Consider the following 20814-nt stretch of genomic DNA (forward strand, 5'->3'; position numbering starts at 1 on the left):
TCTCTCTCTCTCTCGCATGAACGGGAGAGGCGATTTCCAACGAACCAAGGCGATTTTCGGCAACCAAAGCTTTCTCTCCCTGTCTCTCTGTCTCTGTCTCTCTCTCTCTCCGGTGTTCTCTGATTGCTCACAGTGAGTGATTTGAACCAGAGCTTAAACCTTAACCATTGCGATCTCTCTCTTCGTGATCGCTCAAAGTGACGATCGTGATCTCTCTCTCTTTTACGATCTCTCTTTGCAATCGATCTGAAACCCTAGCGCCGACAGTGACGATCTCAACTTGTAGCCTGACGGTGACGATTGCGATATCTTCTCTCTTTCTCTCTCTCTCTCTCTCTCTCTCTCTCTCCTGCGATCTCATACTAATTGTGATTACAGCTAGGGTTTGACAATCAACGGCTGTCGACAATGGGATGAGGAGGAAGAGAAAAAGGGGGCTACCGGCAGTGGAAATAGGAGGAAGAGAATGAGGGAGCTAGTGGGATTAGGATTTGTAATTTAAAAAAATTAATAAATTAGAAAATGAATGTAAGGGCAAACTTCCATTAATGAATATTAAGTGCATTATTAATTGGTATTTGTGTAATGAAAAAAAATTATTAATGAATAATTGGTATTTAATGAATAATTGGTATTTTATTAATTGGTATTTAATGAATAATTTTTATAATAAATTATTTAATTATTTAATTCTTATATAAGGGCAAACTTCCTTTAACAATTTTTATATTATTAATTGGTATTGTGTAATAAAAAAAATTAATAAAAAAATACAATTTATTTCCACTAATGAAAAGAAATTAAACAAAATTAACAAAGAAAGGAGAGAGAGAGAGAGAGAGAGAGAGAGAAGAAAATAAGGAGAAAAAGAAAATAAAATAAAATAAAATGAAAAAAATATATTATAAATGAAATCACAAATTTTATATCTTATAAGGGCAAAAAGGACATTACACAGCAACAAACTTATTCAACCAAACACTGCTCTGCTGATTAAATCTATAATCTCACAGCTATACTAAACAAGTTAACAACTTATGTTTAAAGCTATAATTTATAATTTGTTAAGTCATAATCTATAATCACTTTCCTACAATTACACTAAACGAGGCCTTTGTTCCTTCTCCTTGTGGCCAATCCTTAAACCTATAGGGACTTCTCCCTATGATTCAGGTTATACAAGCATATACATATTAAGGGATGATTCGGGCATCGAATAGAAAGTGTTTGATAATCAAATTCAGCATTTAAAATTGAATGTATTAAATAATAATTAATTAAATTAAGTACTTTTTAAAATGTAAATTAAATTTTAGAAAAAATTTTAAGTCGTATGAAATTTATTTAATTATGATTAAATTTATAAATACTAAACACAAGTATCAATATACACTATTACAAAATCACCACTATCATCACCACTACCATCATACCATCGTCACCACCTGTGTTACATGGACTCGCCGGTTTAGAGCAGAGTACCCGTGTCGACACGACACGACACAGGTGCGGGTGTGAGATATGTATCGGATTCGGCATGGTTTTCTCGGACACGGCTAACACGAGAGGAAAAAGAATAAGGGTTTTTGAGAGAGATAGAGAGAGGGCTAAAACTCACCTTTGCGAAGCAAGTCGAGTCGCGAAGCATGATCGAAGTACGAACCCTAGTCGCGAACTGGACCGAATCGAAGGAGATCTGAAAATCAACATCTTAAAGCCGATTCCACCCTAGGGCTTCGATTCCCCTCTGGTCTCGACCTCTCTCTCTCTGTCTCTTCTATCTTCTTCTCTTCTCCTCTCTCTCTCTCTCTCTCTCTCTCTCTCTCTTCTTTGACCGTCTTCTCTTCCTTTCCCTTCGCTTTCTCTAGTTTTCGTTTATAAATGATCTATTAATATAATAATATATAATAGTATTCATATTATATAATATTTACTTAAAAAAATGTTGTATATTATAATATATTATAAATATTATAATTTTTATGTTTAAAATAAAAATAATTTATTTTATCATATATAATGTAATTTATTTTATGTCTAAAATAATTTTTATTTATTATTTATATTTTATTTGTTATTTTGTTAACAAAATTTGTTATTTCTTAATTTTTTAACTCATCTTCATATAATAAATATATTTTAAAAAATAACTATTTAACGTATCCCCGTACCCATATCCAAATTTGGATCCATATCCACATATTCCCAATTTTTAATTTTGAAATGTCTGACCCTCAAATACGCACCTACACCCGACGCCCGTACCCGAGTCCATGTAACTTAGGTCACCACTACCAGCATTATACCATCGTCACCACTGCCACTGCCACTATTACTACTACCATCACCACCTTAATCACCATTATTATTGTTGGTAGGGGTGTGCATAATACCGCCGAAACCGCCGAAACCGCCAAAACCACACCGAACCGCACCGCCAAGGCAAATTCGTTATTACTTGTCAATCGAACCGCCGGTTTTTGGTAAGAAAAATGGCAAATTCTAGTGACACTTTTATCAATCCGCCGGTTTCTATTTTTCTTCCAAACCGCACCGACCCGCACCGCTATTAAATCATGTTTTATAGGATTCTAAAAATTCTTTTTTATTTAAGTTTGCTTATTGTTCTATACCTTAGAATATAGTATTACATTACTGCTCGAGGGGAATTTTATGTATTGTATTTGATCATTGTAGCTTCCACAGATGCTTGTAATGAACTGATGGCATAGTCGTTGATATTATCATGTTGTTGCTACACTTGCTGCATCAAAAGAAAGCTTCGCAAGATGCTTAACATCACGATATCTCTCGTCTTTTTTTTACTCTTTGATTTAAGTTTTGTAATTTGAATTATATTTTTTATAAACCGCCAATCCGCCCGAACCGCCAAGGCAAATCCGCAATTATTTGCCAACCGAACCGCCGGTTTTTGATAAGAAAAATGGCAAATTCTAGTGACACTTTTATCAATCCGCCACCCGCCATACGGTTTCTATTTTTCTCTCAAACCGCACCGACCCGCACCGCGCACACCCCTAATTGTTGGTATTGTTTTATTATCACTATAATTATTACTACTACAACTACCACCACCACCACCACCACCATGCTACCACTACCACTACTACCACCACAATGCCACAACCTCCACTACCACAACCTTTATTACCATTTTTATTTTGCCATAAGCACCACCATTATTTTACAATCACTACCATCGCTACTGCTACCACTACTACCATGTTGCTGCCACCGCCTTTGCCACCGCCATCTCCACCGCTACCATTACCGCTACCTCTACCTCTACCTCTACCTCTACCGCTACCATCATCATAACATCACCATCACCGCTATCACGACCATCACAATATAAAAATTGAAATATACAATTTGAAAATAATACATTTCAAATTTGATCTTAAATATATTTAAAAACTTATTTTAGTTCAATACTTCAATTTTTATCAAATAATTTTTTAATTTAAAAAATTTCAATACTAGTTTTTAATTTTTAAGTATTAACTTTATTAATCATCAGCTTATTTAGTGGCTTATTGATTTTTTTTTATTTATAAAATGACGTAAAAAAAATAAAGAAATGATTTGATAACTTATTGTTCGACTTATTTATTTTGATGATTTATTTAATTATGTTTTAATTTATTTGAAAGAGAAAAATAGAATTAAAATTTATTTTGTCCCATTATTTCTCATCTAAACTTTTATCCTAAATATTGTTTAAATGTATTTAATATTTGCTTAAATTAGGAGTTCATTTCAACCCAAAAATAATGCCCAAACTAGAGGTTCAAATAGCCCAACACAGCAGCAGGCCAAAAGGTTCAAGTGGAAGATATTCAAATTAGTAATGATTTTGTCTCCCACAAGTTAAAAGTAGTAATGATGGAGTGAAAGATATTCAAATGAATACAACGGCTATTCTTTAAAAGAGTTGTTCCAAGATCCAAGCCTTGTCTCCCACAAGTTAAAAGTAGTAATGATGGAGTGGAAGATATTCAAATGAATACAACGGCTATAAGTTTCATTATATATACCAAAGCCTCTGTTATGAACAATTTACAAAAACCTTATACAAGTTACAGAACCCAGAAAACATTCCTTGATCAAAAATCATTCTCATCTTTTCTCGAAAAATTCTCTGAGTAGTGTTCTTCAATTTTTGTTTACATCCTCTTTCAGAAATTATATACTGAGACGTATAGCTTTAAGCCTATCGTTCCTGTGTGAGGTTTACAAAAAAACCAAAGCTTCATTTTTATATCTATCTTTGAGAGATAATTCTTGTAGCTTTCCGTAAAAGCAAAAACACATTCTTTTTAACCTTGTAAGAGTGTAGTACACTCAGTGTTCTTGACTTAGAAAGTCTGTGTAAAATCTGTGGAGAATTGCTCCATCTGTGAAAAGGTTGCTAGCACCCTATGAAGCTAGAGTATAGTGGAAAATCTCAAGTGAAGCTTAAGGAGTGAACGTAGGCCGAGTTGAAGCCGAACTACTATAAATTTGTTTGTCTCTCTCTCTCCCTTATCTCTTTATTTTATTTAAATTGACATAGCTCTATTTCACATTTTCACTGTGCTAAAATCATTAACTGACCTAGTTGTTAGAACACTTGTTTTAATTATTTTTATTTCATTAACTATATTTATCTATTGTGCTAGTCATAATTTTTATTAGGGTATTATTGTTTTTATTTGTAAAAGCCTAATTCACCGCCCTCCTCTTAGGTTGTCTTTTGGGTAGCAATTGGTATCAGAGCTCAGACACTTGTTTTAGATTTAACCATCTGGTAGTTTTGATCCATGGCCACCTTAGTTGAGGGACAAGCCACAAATAGGCCACCATTGTTTGACGGAAACAACTATAGTCATTGGAAGGATAAAATGACCCTATACTTACAAGCCACTGATTATGCCATGTAGATTATTGTCATCAAAGGTCCAAAAATTCCTACCAAATTAGTAGACAATATTAGTGTACCTAAAACAGAAGATGAATGTGATGAGAGGGATCATAAATTATTGCAAGCCAATGCTAAAGCCAAACTCACCCTTGTTTGTGGATTAGAATCTAAGGAGTATAATAGAATTTCAAGTTGTGATTCGGCAAAAGAAATTTGGGACAAACTTGAGATAACGTATGAAGGTACAAACCAAGTGAAGGAATCTCGTATTGATATGCTTGTTCATAATTATGAATTGTTTAAAATGAACTCTGATGAATCTATTTCAAGCATGTTTACTAGATTTACTGAAATTGTATACTCTTTGAAATCTCTTGGTAAAATTTATACTAACAATGAGTTTGTGAGAAAAATTCTTAGGTGTTTACCAAAGAATTGGGAAGCAAAGGTCACCGCCATTATAGAAGTCAAAAATCTCTCCACACTTGGATTGGATGAGCTTATGGGTTCCTTTATAACTCATGAGATCACTATGAAAGGACATGAGGATGCTGAAAACAAAGAGAAAAGTGGAATTACATTTAAAGCCTCATCAAATGAAGAAGAACATGAAAACTCCAGTGAGGATGAAAGCTATGCCATGTTTAGTAGAAATCTCAAAAAGCACTTCAAGAAAAATAATTATGGAGAAAGAAGACATTTCAAGAAAGAGTACAACAAAGATAACAAGAAAGAACCTATTATTTGCTATGAGTGCAAAAATCCTGGACATATGAAGATGGATTGTCCAAAATTGAAAAATATGGAAAAGACTACAAAAGAAACAAGAAGGCCATGGTAGCAACTTGGGGAGAAAGTGAAGATGAAAGCCCAAATGATGAAATTGAAAATGAAGTAGCTAACTTGTGTCTCATGGCTCTTGAAGATGAAGACTCTACTCAATATGAGATCACTACTCTTTATGAAGAACTTGAAAGTGCATTCCATGAACTACAAGATGAATTTAGAAAAGTTTGTGCCAAAAATAATGTGGTGAAGAAATCTGTTGCATCTTTATCTATTAATGTAGAAGAATTAAAGAAAGAAAAAATTATTTTGAAAAGTGATTTTGACACCATCTCTAATGAGAAAACTACTTTACAAAACAATGTTGATGATTTAACAAAAACACTTGAAAATTTTGTAAAAGGAAGAGAATCTTAACATGCTTCTTAGAAATCAAAGATGTGTTTTCGACAAGGCGGGCATTTGATATGACCCTATAAAAAAACAAAAGAATCTCAATACAATTTTTGAAAAGGCACCTCTCATGACTCACTCTTATATTACTTGTCATTATTGTAGAAAGAAAGGCCATTATATATCTTTTTGTCCATTCAAAAATAATATAAACTTGGGAATTAAAAAGATTTGGATTATTAAGGGATCTAACAAAACTAACCAAGAAGGACCTAAGAAACTATGGGTACCAAAACCAACACTTGATTGTCATCTTGTAGGTTTGCTTTAAGTCCAAAGCTAAAGAAGGGAAGTGGTACCTTGATAGTGAATGTTCCAAACACATGACCGGAGATAAATCCTTCTTTACTACACTGTGATCCAAAGATAGAGGCTTTGTTACTTTTGGAGACAACAAGAAAGGAAAAATCATCGGTATTCGTAGCATCGGTATTTCTCCTAATCCTTCTATTGAAAATGTTTTACTTGTTGATGGACTTAAGCATAATCTACTTAGTATTAGTCAATTATGTGATAAAGGTAATTGAGTTATTTTTGATAAATCATATTGCACAATTGAAAGCACAAATGATCATAAAGCTTTATTCGTTGGTAATCGTCACGATAATGTTTATGTTTTTCATCTCAATGATCTCTATGCTAGTGATGTTAATCTCTATATGTTAATAATGAAAATATTTGGTTATGACATAGAAGACTTGGTCATGCTCATATGGATTTAATTGCTAGACTTTTGAGAAAGGATTTGGTCATTGGATTTCCAAAAATTAAATTTGAAAAAGATCATCTTTGTAGTGCTTGTCAACAAGGAAAAAAAACTAAAATATTGTTTAAATCAAAATCTCACATTTTCACAACTAGACCTTTACAACTACTGTATATAGATTTATTTGGTTCCTCAAGGACATCTAATCTAGGTGGTAAACATTATTGTCTTGTTATTGTTGATGATTATTCAAGATTTACATGGGTTATGTTTTTAGTACACAAAGATGAGACCTTTTCTTCTTTCACAAAACTCTATCGTAGAATTCAAAATGAAAAAGGCTTTCTTATTACTAATATTCGAACCGACCATGGTAGAGAACTTGAAAATAAGAAATTTGAATTGTTTTGTGATGAGCATGGTATTTGACATAATTTTTCAACACCTAGAACCCCTCAACAAAATGGTGTAGTAGAAAGCAAGAATAGAACTTTAGAAGAAATGAGTAGAACAATGCTTTGCGAAAATAATCTTCCTAAATATTTTTGGGCCGAAGCCGTTCACACCGCATGCTATATTTTAAATCGTGCATTAATTAGACCTATTCTCAAAAAGACTCCTTATGAACTTTGGCATGATAGAAAGCCCAACATTAGTCACTTGCATGTTTTTGGTTGTAAATGTTTTGTGCATAATAATGATAAGGATAACATAGGTAAATTTGATTCAAAATCTGATGAAGTAATTTTTCTTGGCTATTCCTTAACTAGCAAAGCTTATTATGTTTTTAATAAAAGAACTCTTGTTGTGGAAGAATCTATACATGTGACATTTGATGAAACTAACATCTCTACTCAAAAGCAAATTGTTAGTGATAATATATGTCACGACCCCAAACCGCCCCTAGTAGTTCGGTGCCGTGATGGCTAGTAATCCGAGATTACCGAAGGCCAACTTTCAAAATGCACACATAACAGAGTATAAATATATGGGGCTCACAAGTACGGAAGCGATACATACAATCGGATTAGTCCATAAGAGCTGTGCATAAGTTAAATGAAATAAAAACCATCTTCATATGGGTTACAACTTAGTTGCAAATGAAGCAAAGTACAAATTACATCTTACATTTTAACAAGGGCTTCACAAGCCGACACAAACAAAATGCACGAACTATCGGTCAAGGAATATAATCTACCAGATTGCCGACATCTTCCTTGCCGACATAACATACATACAAAACACATATCCTGATCAAAAGGCTTCTCAAGCCGACGTTTACGAAATACAAATATTACAAGCCGAGAAGCATGATTTTCAAGACTGCCGACATAATTACAAGTCAAACCGGCATGACAAAAATCCAAAATAAGCTCGCGAATCACATTTAGGCGTCATCGCCTTCTTGCTCATCACCTACATATATATAGAGAGGGTGAGCTTGGATACTCAGTGAATGGTATAAATAATAAAGGGGTTTGCATGAATAATAGCCGAAGTCCTTTCCAACAATACAAGTCAAAACTTTATATAACAAGGGATGGACCTCGTCCATCTAACAAATCTTCAAGCTTCAAGGGATGCTTACTAGCATCAACATATTACAAAAGATAACATCCCGGCAAACATATCCACGCGGTAAACCGTCAGTGGCAAAACAAGACATAGCAAGGGAGATATCTCAAACATGGGTGCTACGAAAGTTTAGAGTCCTCTAGCACAAGGGACTTTCAAGACAAGATGTGCTGCGAAAGTTTAGAGTCCTCCAGCACGAGGGACTTTCAAGACAAGATGTGCTGCGAAAGTTTAGAGTCCTCCAGCACGAGGGACTTTCAAAACGAGATGTGCTGCGAAAGTTTAGAGTCCTCTAGCACAAGGGACTTTCCAAGAAGGTCATCAAAACGAGGTAATACTTGATATACAAAATAGGGACAATTATTCATGCTTAACAAATACTTTCAAAACAAAGCAAAGCAAAGTCTTTATCAAAACATATAACATAGCTTTATCAAAAATACCACTCACCTAGTTTTGAAAACGTCGGGGTCAAGGCAAGTCCAAGGCCTACAAACACATGGCAAAGTCTATTGAATGCACTTCTCAAAACAAGTCTTGCATGCATGCAAATGACCTCGGCATTCATCAAAACTAAGCCAAATCAAAACAAGGCACCGCTTCTTATTTCTGGAAAACATGCTGGGCAACTACTAGGTCTAGGCCGAGGTCCCACACCTCCTTGCCGAGGTGTGGCCCCCAACAGCCACATTCAAAAGCAAAGTCGGGAAAATCTAGGTTTCCCTCTTGATAAACATGAAGAACATGAAGAACACGAATCATGAGGAAGACGAATGCAAAGATCAAAACTGGCTATTACGAAAGCTGAGATTTCATACTATGAATTCAAAAACATCGGCCTGGGTACCCATATTCAAGGATCTTAACAAACAAACACAAAAACATGAGCTTTAAAGCAAACTTTCGGATCAAACGAGGCTTTTCTTCAAGAATATATGAAAACCATTTTCTCTTTCTAAAGCCATCTTTAAATCAATGCATGACGTACCGAACAGGTTTGATCGTGCAATGTAGCTAGATGATCAAAAAGAGCAACAAGAGTAGGTTAAGATTCTAACCTCAAAACTCGAATCTAATGGTTCAAGCTCCAACGATCGAGCTTGGAAGTTCACTCTCTCTTGCTCAACTTCTCCTCCTTCTTCCTAGAGTTTCTCTCTCTAAAAGGCAAGATTTGATACAAAGGATACGTTTCTCCCGACAGTCGCTGACTTAATCCCTCTGCTGGGACACGTGGCACTGGCTGGTTGGCTCTACTCGAAAAGGTGACTGACTGATTAGACAAGACCATGAGAAAGTGTCCTCAACAAGTTAAACCGCAAGAGCACTCCGGCAAATAACGACATCGGCTAACAACAAGACTCCGTTGAGCAAGTGGCAAGGACATCGGCTTGGAAGGACAACACTTGACTAAGCTGTGCCACACCTCGGCCTAGATGTGCCACACCTCGGTCTAGGTCATGCCAATCCAGGAACAAATTACTAATGTAAGGGTCAAGGATCTAGAACGCCTAGATAATAACATCTCGGCCCAGATAGTACACATCTCGGCCTTGGTGCTGTACACCTCGGCCTAGATAGTGACATCTCGGCCAATATGCCAGGGCAAAGATGGGGGTCAAACAAAGCGATTCCAAGATGGCTCTAGGTGTGGAAAGGTTCCAAGGTGCCTAGGCTTAGGATGACCTCGGCAACGCACCAGGCAAGAACAAGGCATGCAAGCAACATTCGGGCAAAACAAGCACATATCAAGACAAGATCATACATAGATGTATGCAAGTATGACCAAGTTGAAATGAGGGTTGTTACAATACAGATTTGGAACCAAATGTGGAAGATTCAAGTATCTACAAAGAAGAGAACCAACCATGTAAGTTGAACAAAGAGATTGAACAACCTATTCTCCCACCTCAAGAAGAAGGAGGAAACAATGATGATTTGCCAAGAGAATGGAAGTTTGTTCATAATCACCCTAAGGATTTAATCCTAGGTGACCCTACAAAAGGTATTGAAACTCGCTCTTCACTTAGAAACATTTGAAGTAACTTGGCTTTTCTCTCACAGATTGAGCCTAAAAACTTTAAAAACTTTCAAGAAGCCGAATTCGATGAACATTGGATGATATCTATGCATGAAGAGCTTAACCAATTTGAGAGAAACAAAGTGTGGGAACTTGTGCCAAAACATAAAGATCATACCATTATTGGTACCAAATGGATCTTTCGAAACAAGCTTGATGAATCCAGCACAATTATAAGAAACAAGGCTAGACTTGTTGCACAAGGATACAATCAAGAAGAAGGTATTGATTTCGATGAAACTTTTGCTCCGGTTGCTAGATTAGAAGCCATTAGCATGTTACTTGCATTTGCATGTTTTAGAGATTTCAAACTTTATCAAATGGATGCAAAAAGTGCCTTTCTTAAAGGTTTTATAAATGAGGAAGTTTATGTTAAACAACCCCCATGTTTTGAAAATCATTGTAACGCGCCCGCGTGGGGGGACCTCGCTACAGTTCGGACTCGATTTGTTGTCACGGTTCTTAATCTGAGCCAAAGAGTCCGAATCCGGCAAATCGTTTTGAGAAACAGATTTTTTTGAAAAGAAGTGCCAACATGGACTGCTTTGCCAGATACAGAGTCGCCACCTAAATATTTTAAAATGGGGGAATTTAGGAAACCCTAACTTGGTGCCAAAGGCCACGTGTCCGTCATCGCCAAAGTTGCCTCGGCTCGGGAACTTGGGTACGATTGGGGAAGGTCAGCTATGAGCACCCCCTCTCGCCCGATCCGTAGATCGGCCTCTACTAACCATGATATCCGTTTTTGAAAACTTTATGTATTCTTAAACCAATTATTAGCCTAGAATTACTATGTTATGCACACAGCAAACAAGTATAGACTAGATTGCCTAATTTAGAAATAAGCATTGCATATCCGTTTGTTTTGGAAAAATGTTTTGGAATTTGCTACCCGCAAGTAGGCTAAAACACGAATTTCAACGAGTGTTTCCAACTCAGACAATCCAACCTTCACCCACAGGCATTCAAACAGTTTATCACATAAGCATCTAGCCACATGGTAAGCATGCCGCCATAATAGCATTCACACGCATGCGATATGCTAAAGCATGAAAATACTTACATCGTACTCCGTGCCAAAATAAGAAACTAGTTAGCCCAACATGCATGATCCTAGTTCATGTCAAATTGACTAATGCAACACATACAGGATGCAATTAGAGTAGGCTCGGCTATCCTAAACATGGCATGTGAAATGCAATCAATTGATGCACGTATTCAATTTGGAATTGAAATACAAATGCAGTTAGCATGATGTACCGAGCCCGGTGCGTGTGAGACAAATGCATGGATGCACGCATGCGCGGCATAAGGTATGCTAATTTAAACATGACCTATTACTAACCATCAAAGCAGGTAAGTAAAAGGGAGAAAGAAGTGGGGGTTGGAAGACATGCACATACTCACCCACACTTATTACAAGTTTACCCTCGCTCGAAGGGACCGAAAGAATAATACAGTTCGAATAATGAATTAACTATCCTAGCTAATTAATTATTACAAATTACCTAATTAGTTAACAAATTAACTAAGCTAGGAAAGAAAAACAGATAAGCCGCCTCGAGAAAAGAGCCCAATGCGATGCATGCTCGGTCCTGCTCGGAAGTACACTGCCATACGTGAGCTGCCTCTGTTTTCCCTGCTATACTCCTCTGAAGACTGTCAAAGTCTCAGAATTGCTTCCCTGGACACTGGGAGACACCACCGGCTGAGTAGAATATCCACCGGCAGTGATATATGATCACCGGCTGTTGGTGAAGATATCGGCCTAGGAGGGATTGCCGGTCGGCACTGAACACTGCCGGTCGGCAGAGAATGCCTGCAGAATCTGCAATCGACAGCAGCAGAGGACAAGGCAGAGTATGGCAATGCAATTCAAACAATGTATGCACCAATCATGTCCCTTATCATGTTGGTGACTCAAAGGGATACGCTCCTTGGTTCTCGGACCATCAATCGCGCATTTCCATGCGTAATGGCCCGAGGAATCAAGTGTGCATTTTCGATATGGAATGCAATGCACATGAACAAACCAATGGGACTCAACCTCTATCACAAGCACTTCAAGAGGCCAAGCATGCATGCAAATGGGATACAATCCTAGGCATGTGAGCTAAGGATGCAACATGGCAATGCAATGCATTCATGCAATTATGCAAGCAAATATGCGAGGCAAACATGCAAACAAGCGAAGGGTGGACTCGAGCATGGCTTAGGCAGCCCTCACTAAGCCCAAAACAGTGGCCAAAGTGCCCAAAATGAAGGACTAACACACACGCACACGTGTATGCAATGGGTATCCAATACTTCAAGCATTTAAAAGCAATTCTCAAGCACACTTAAGAGGATGCAAACATGGACTAATGTCATGCATTAAGCTCTGAAAATCATGCAAGAACATGGTGTCAAACCAAGCAACAAGATAGGCTAAACATTAGCATGCAAATGGCCCAAGTACTAGAAGCAAGTCAAGGAGGGTTAAACCATGGTTAAGCCAACCAAGCCTCACAAGGCCAAGAGGGCTTAAAACAGGTTCAAGGCGGACCTAGACCATGCAAAGGGGATCTCTAGATGGCATCTAAGTGGCTTCAAAAGCATGCACAATGGCCAAAACATGGAGCATATAACACAAGCTCATAAAGCATCAAAAGGACATCCAAGGCAAGCATACAAGCATGCTAAAGGGACTGAAATGATGCTACAAATGGTGCCAAACCACTGAAATAAAGCAAGTAATGCATGCTACACACTCACACACTTAAGGCCAACAAGCCAAATGCAAAGGGGCTATACTAAACATGCCATGGCCGACCGAAATAACTAAGGATAGACCTCTAACATGGCAAAATAAGCACAAAAGCTTCACAAAACTAGACCTAAAACATGCTTGAACAATGGTTTACAACTTAAGGCATGTTAAGGCCTAAACATGGCATTACAAGGTAGGTATGCTAAGCATGCATGGTGTACCAAAACCAATTAAAAACAGAAGCATATTATGACATAATAAGCACAAAAAACAGCCAAGGCATGGTCAACAAGAAGCTTAGCTAGGTGCTCCCTCAAGAGGCCAAAAATGGTCCATTTCAAGGACAACAAGGAGAGGGGGTGGCCCTCTCCTTCTTGGGACCTCAAGGCACCATCCTCACCTCTGAAATCCCTCAAGATTTCAGTGGTGAAGAGGCCCAAACACCAAGGTCTCGGAGCTTACACAAAATAGCATAAAATGGAGCCTTACAAGGCTTAGGAGGGGTCAAACAACCTCAAACCACAAAACACTCTAAACAAACTATTTAGAGGGCCTAAAAACAGAACTTTTTTATATTATACACTAAGCTCAAGAATATTATAGATAGAGATGAACTTAAAATTAAAGTGAAAGTAGGGATTACCTCTAGAATATTATAGATAGGGCTCGAGCTGATCACAAACTTTGACCCAAGCTCCCTTTAATCAATAGAAGTCTTCTAGCTCCAAATCCTCCAAGCAAAGGTAGGTAGAAAGTAGTTCAAAATTCTCCCCAAAATTCTCTCTCTTTGTATATTTAATTAAAACTATTGGAGAGAATATTAGGGAGTATATAGAGAGTCTGAAAAGTGGAACCCTTTTCCCTTAAGAGGGGTGGTTATTTTATAGGCATTTGAGGCTTGGAATATGCCTTTAGATTTGTCACGACCCAAACCCGTCCCTATACGTTTAGCGTCGTAACCGGCTGGTAATCAAAGATTACCAAAGGCTTTCCTGTACAAATCAAAATAATCGGGCTAGCATAAGCTTATAACATAAATACAACAAATAGTCTATTGAGTTGTGAATCTATATGCAATGATACATGCACAAAACGTTAATTTACCCACCTTGTATTATGTATATAACAACTTGTACAAAATCATTCACATATATATATACATATAACAAAACTCAACATTAAAATCACCAACTGGACAATGGTCTTCTAGACCTAGCCTCAACTCGGAGGCACCAAAACTTAAAAAAGCTTCAAGCGGTGGCTCAACTAACGGAGTTCATCTAGGCTTAACCTTCATGTCGCCACCTATACACACACATATATACACAGTAAGCTAAAGCCCAGTGAATAACATTAAAGTAAAGAGGTTAGTGAACGAATTCCAAACATATCATTAAACTGGCCAAATGACTATAATCTACTGATGCCAAATTACTGAATTGCATAAATGACTTGTGTGATATTTGGATATGTGGGAATGTACCGCCTCATGTTATTGAAATTCAGGGAAGGACTGAGAAACTTTGCTTGTTTACCTACCGGATGACTATGATCATGGGTTTGACTACGAGAAAAGAAAGGAATTAGTAATTAAGCAAATGCATGTCCAGGTCGTTACAAGATCCTATGGATTCGGATGACATCTTCCAAGATCCTTTGGACACCTCACAAGAAAGCTGCTTGGTTATAATAGTTGTCCGGTTGGTGAAGAGTTCTCCAGCGGATTTCCTCAAAAATTTGCCCAGTGAAGTTAGAGAAAACCTAGAGACATGTCCACAGATCAAAGTTGTTCGGTGTGTTGCTTGAAAAATTTCGGTGGACTGGAAAAAGATCCGCGCACGCGTCCTTCGGTCAAAATGGTTTGGCGTTTTTCAAAGAAGATGTCCGACCGAGCTAATATTATCAGGCTAGTTTTCTTAGAAGGTTTTGTTTGTTTTCCCATTCATTTTGGCTTTCTAAGCTAATTTCTTTTAAAAAGTGCATAAAACGTTTTGGAAAGCTTGTTGCCTAGAATCGCCAAAACGAATGAAAATGTGCCAATTTCCTTAAAAATATTTTGAAAATAGGTTTTAGGGTCCCGAAAACGTTTTGGCTAAAATGGGTGTAGGGCAGATTTGTTTTCTTTCCGTCTCTTACTTGTTACTTGGAGCGACTTGTTGTATCTTCATTGGGAGTTTTGGGTAGAGCGCCCAAGTCTAATGCTAGTCAAAAATTGGATGTCTATAATTACACCCAATTTTTTTTTTTTTAAAAAAATTTATTACATTTTTACACCTTTTTAAAATTACTAAAAAACCCCTCAAAATTCTAACCCTAATTTTTCAGCACATCTACATTTTCCTACCATCTCCACTCGCCACTATCATTGCAACCACCTTCAGCAACCCACCTTCTCATCCCCGATGAGCCCCTTTGTCATTTCCTCCACCTTCGGTGCCAAATCTCACCGTCAATTCAACCTCCTACTCTTTTACCATTGCCCCTCGCAGTACTCTCTCTTTCCTCATCGTTTCTTGTAGTCACTGTCGATTCCAACCCATTTCTCTCAACGGTGATTCACACCATTGTCCGTCACCGCATCTTCTATTCTCTCATCTCCTCTCATTTAATCTCCGTTCATTTGTCACTGTTACCTCATACACTATGGCGACCCAACCATGTTTCTTACTTTCAATTCGTCGCACTTTTCAGCTTCGCATTTATTCAATATCATGAAAGCACGTGACACAGTGACAGAGACAAATCTAGAAAGAAAAAGAGGATGATGAAGGGAAGAGAGGGGTTGCAATGGCTAGATGTGATGGAGAGGGTGATCGTCGGTAGACAAGGAGCTGGGGTTGGTTGCCGAAGATCGCAACAGTGGAGCCAGAGGCCGTGGTTGGGATGTGGGCTAGGGTTTGGGTTTGTAAAGATAAGGGTAAGTTTGGTATTATTGAAAGTGTAACAAGAACAAATTAAAATTAGGTAAGGTGTAAAAAGAAAAAGGATGTAACGAGTTAATTTAGTTTTATGCCTTTTTAAAATTACTAAAAAACCCCTCAAAATTCTAACCCTAATTTCTTAGCACATCTACATTTTCCTACCATCTCTACTCGCCACTATCATTGCAACCACCTTCGGCGACCCACCTTCCCATCCCCGATGAGCCCCTTTGTCATTTCCTCCACCTCCGATGCCAAATCTCACCGTCAATTCAACCTCCTTCTTTCACCATTGCCCCTCGCGGTACTTTCTCCTTTCTCGTCGTTTCTTGTAGTCATCGTCGATTCAATCCCTTTCTCTCAGCGGTGATTCACGCCATCATCCGTCACCGCATCTTCTATTCTCTCCTCTCTTCTCGTTTAATCTCCCTTCATCTGTCACTGTTACCTCATACACCATGGCGACCCAACCATGTTTCTTACTTTCAATTCGTCGCACTTTTCAGCTTCGCACTCCTCCAATATTATGAAAGTGTGTGACACAGTGACAGAGACAGATCTAGAAAGAAGAAGAGGATGATGAAGGGAAGAGAGGGGTTGCAATGGTTGGATGTAATGGAGAGGGTGATCGTCGGTAGACAAGGAGTTGGGGTTGGTTGCCGAAGACCGCAACAGTGGCGCCAAAGGCTGTGGTTGGGGTGTGGGCTAGGGTTTGGGTTTGTAAAGATAAGGGTAAGTTTGGTATTATTGAAAGTGTAACAAGAACAAATTAAAATTAGGTAAGGTGTAAAAAGAAAAAGGATGTAACGAGTTAATTTAGTGGTATAAATAGAATTTCCCTTAATATTATAAGGATTCGTTTAGCAATAGACCATTAAATTAAAAAAAAAAAAAGTCAAAAAAATTAAAGATTCTTTTTTATTTTATCTACTTTTTACATGTTTTTTTGTAAAAATCCAAAAAATAATTGCCAAATATATATATATATATATATATATTACCTCATATTTTATCCATAAAGTCACTGAAAAAGTCACTTTCCAAACCGATCTAGAGTTCCCCATATATTTCACCAATATTTAGTCTCACAGGATGATAAATAAAAATATTATGGTAATATATTTATAATTCCATATATCTATCATCTATAATGTATAATTCTATAATATATTATATAAGCAAAACATTTATAGGTGTATGAACTCAAAACACTTAACTTATTTTTTTAATATTTTGAATTAAGAAAATATAAAAATACACGTGTCATAAAATCATTGGCTCTATTATTGATGCTTTATTATTATGGTAATATATTTTAAATTCGTTAATTCTTACCTTTCAAATTTCTTGATATGTGAAAATAAATATAAAAAAAACTTTAATTTATGACATTATTATAATGAAAAATAAATCATAATTTTAAATTTTTGTTATTTTATTTATAAAAGTTAAGAAATATATGTTGTCACGACCCAACCCCACTACCTAGGGGTTAAGCGTCGCGACAAGTCATGATATCAAAGGTCAATTCAAAATAATAGCACAACAGAATATAATAAAAGGGTACCAACATATATATTTTATTAAAAATATACATTTGAGCTTTTGTTTGTTTGCATTGCTAAAGCTAGAATATGATTACAAAGTGCCTTGTGCCTACACCACGCCCTGACCCTGTTACTTCCAACTTATGGACAAAAGGTTAAAACTTCTCCCTAAGCCTTATCATCTAAAAGTTTTTAACAACTATAAATACGTGGCAGAGTGAGAAATATTATATTGAGAGTATAAAGGTATAAAAGTCATCATAAATAATTATTTAGAATAAATAATGAATAGTTTGGTATAAATCATTTTAAATAACAAATATATAATGTAGAAATCAAAGTAGAATAATCATAACCACGGTACAAAATAGAACAAATGATCAATGGATCTATGACAAAAAGAGGGTCATGTGACTAATCATATGACCAATGGTTATTTAAGTTTCCCAAGACATAAGATCGTCAGAGGGTCATTAAAGTGGTTAATCAAAGGGTCAATGATTATTTAAGTCTCCCAATGTATGAGACCATCACAAGGTCACTAAAGTGACTAATCAGTAGGCCAATAATTATTTAAATCTCCCAAAGTATAGGACCTTCGTAGTGATACTTATAAAATAATTACTCAAAAATACATTTAATAAATAATTATATCCATAAAAATTTTCCTTTTAAGCAAATAAAACTTATTAAATAAATAATATATTTAAAAAACTAATATAATTTACAAAATATATTTTATATAAAATAATTTAGAACTTATTTCACGGTTCATTAGCTCACTTCCTTGACTACTTTTGGTTTGTTGTTTTATTTTTCTCCGTGTTTTCATTTGAGCAGAAACTCACCTATTCATGAGTGTCAAAGTCCAACACGTGCCTTACCTCAGCATACCACGTTTTCCTAAGGTGTAAATTTGGCTCGGCCTAGCCCACCCAGGCCCGGGTCTAGTCTCAATTCGGCTCATGTCAGGTCTCGTGGGCTCCCGCCAAAATTTAGGCCGAGCCAGGGCGGCCCATGGGCTAGAAAATTAGGCCTAGGCCTACGAGGTATTCGGGCCTTGGGAGGGCCTGGGCCTGGGCTCAGGCTTGGACCAAGTTTGGGCGGGCCTGGACATTTTTTTTTGTTTTTTTTTTAATTTTTTCAACCAAAATTTTATTATTTTTCACTAAAAAAGACACTAGGCCTCAGGCAGCCCGGGCCTCAGGTCAGGCCTTGAGAGGGCTTTAAGCGGGCCAATGGACAAGGCCAAGTGGGCCGAGCCAAGCGGAACTTCCAAATGATGGCCCAAGCCCAGGCCCAAGGTCTCATGCTGGGTTCAAGCCCGGGTTCAATTGAGTCTAAACAGGCCGGGCCCACCCTAAACCGCGGACTAATTTTGAACCGCCCACGGGCCACGAGCCATTTTTTCACTCCTACGTTTTTCCCTTCTTTCTTAGCTTAGCATGCCACGTTTTCGCCTCATTTCCCTAATCATGCAATGCAATCAGTGAATTGCACAGGTCACTGCTATCATGAATTGCAAACCTTTCCCCCTAATTATATTTGCCCTAAAACTTTTATATTATATTATTTTCTTTTAATAAAATACAATGATTCTTAATTTTAAATTAAATTTTAACACATATGATTATAAAATTAAATATTTTTTTTTTGTATTGTATTAAGATTAATTAAATATTTTAAAATGTCACATATATGACATATAACTATTGGCCTATTCAATTATATTAAAAAATTTAAAACATTTATATTTAAATTACAACTCATTTAAATTTAAATTTAAATTTAAGTGTTTTTTTTTTTTTTTTTTTTTGAAAGTTAAGAAATATATTTGACATAAAACTATTGGCTCATTTAACCATATTCTAAATTGAAATTTTGAAGACCTTTTACTGCAAAATCCAAAACAAATTCTTATTCATATTTTAACCACATATCATTTGAAAATATTTAAATGAAAAATCTAAAATAAAATTTTAATTATCTAATTTCAAATTGTAAAATCTTTGATTTAAAAAAATCAAAAATAAAATTTTAGTAATGCTATTTGGTCTCACAGGATGACCACATTTCATACTATTTGGTCTTACCTTAAATACTAACCACATGTGCCATGTGGCTGATGTTTATTAAGGTGTGACGTTACATGATACTCAAATATAATATCAAAATATGATCATCCTAATATTACTCTTTTCTAAAAAGGGCAAATTACCCCGATTGTCCTTACATTTTATTCCATGTGTCATTTTGTTCTCTACGCTTTCAATTAGTTCAATTTTGACCCTTAATTTTAATTTTTTTTGTCAAATTGGTCTAATTGACAATGTAAGATTTTTTTTTTTACAAAAATATCATTGAGTTAGTTGATGTTAATGATGTGGTCATTTACGAACCAAAATATTCTAGAGTTAATTACCTAAAAGTCCTTACAGATGTTATGGTAGCTCAGGTCATATCTAAGATTTTTTGAACAAATAAGTCCTATTTAGTAAAATTGAGAATGTTATCAATTTTTCTCAAATTTTAAAACTAAGAATATTATCAGTTTCACATAGTAATGCTCCAGATAATTGTTTCACTAACTGATGAAAAAAACAGAACATGAGATTAAACGTTTTTGCCCTTCTACTTATTGATTTGATCTAACTATCTAATAAAACCAAGAAGATTATCAGTTTTTTTCCAGTTTTAAAACTGAGAACATTATCAATTTTTTCATTTTTAAAATTTTTTTTCCCCCAGTTTTGCACATCAATCTTCCATCATCATACTCCTTTATAGACACAAAATTTTCAGTTTTGCATAAAAAAAATTCAATTTTTTCAACAAAAAAAAAATCATTGTTTGGTTTCAGTTTTCTAGAAATTGAATTTTTTGTTTTTCATATTTTTTTTTTGTTTTTAGTGAATATTTTTTAAATTTTGAGTAATTTTTTTACTTTTTTAGATGCACCTTACTTAAATGTATCTAAATAGTGAAATATTTGCGGAAAAATATTGTAAAAGGTTAATAAATATATAAAAATACGAAAAATGTATTGAATTTTTATATTTATTTTTGTATTTTTGGT

Source organism: Camellia sinensis, chromosome 12 (genome assembly GCF_055761805.1).
Source record: "Camellia sinensis isolate YWXY chromosome 12, ASM5576180v1, whole genome shotgun sequence".
In the NCBI taxonomy this organism is placed as follows: Eukaryota; Viridiplantae; Streptophyta; class Magnoliopsida; order Ericales; family Theaceae; genus Camellia; species Camellia sinensis.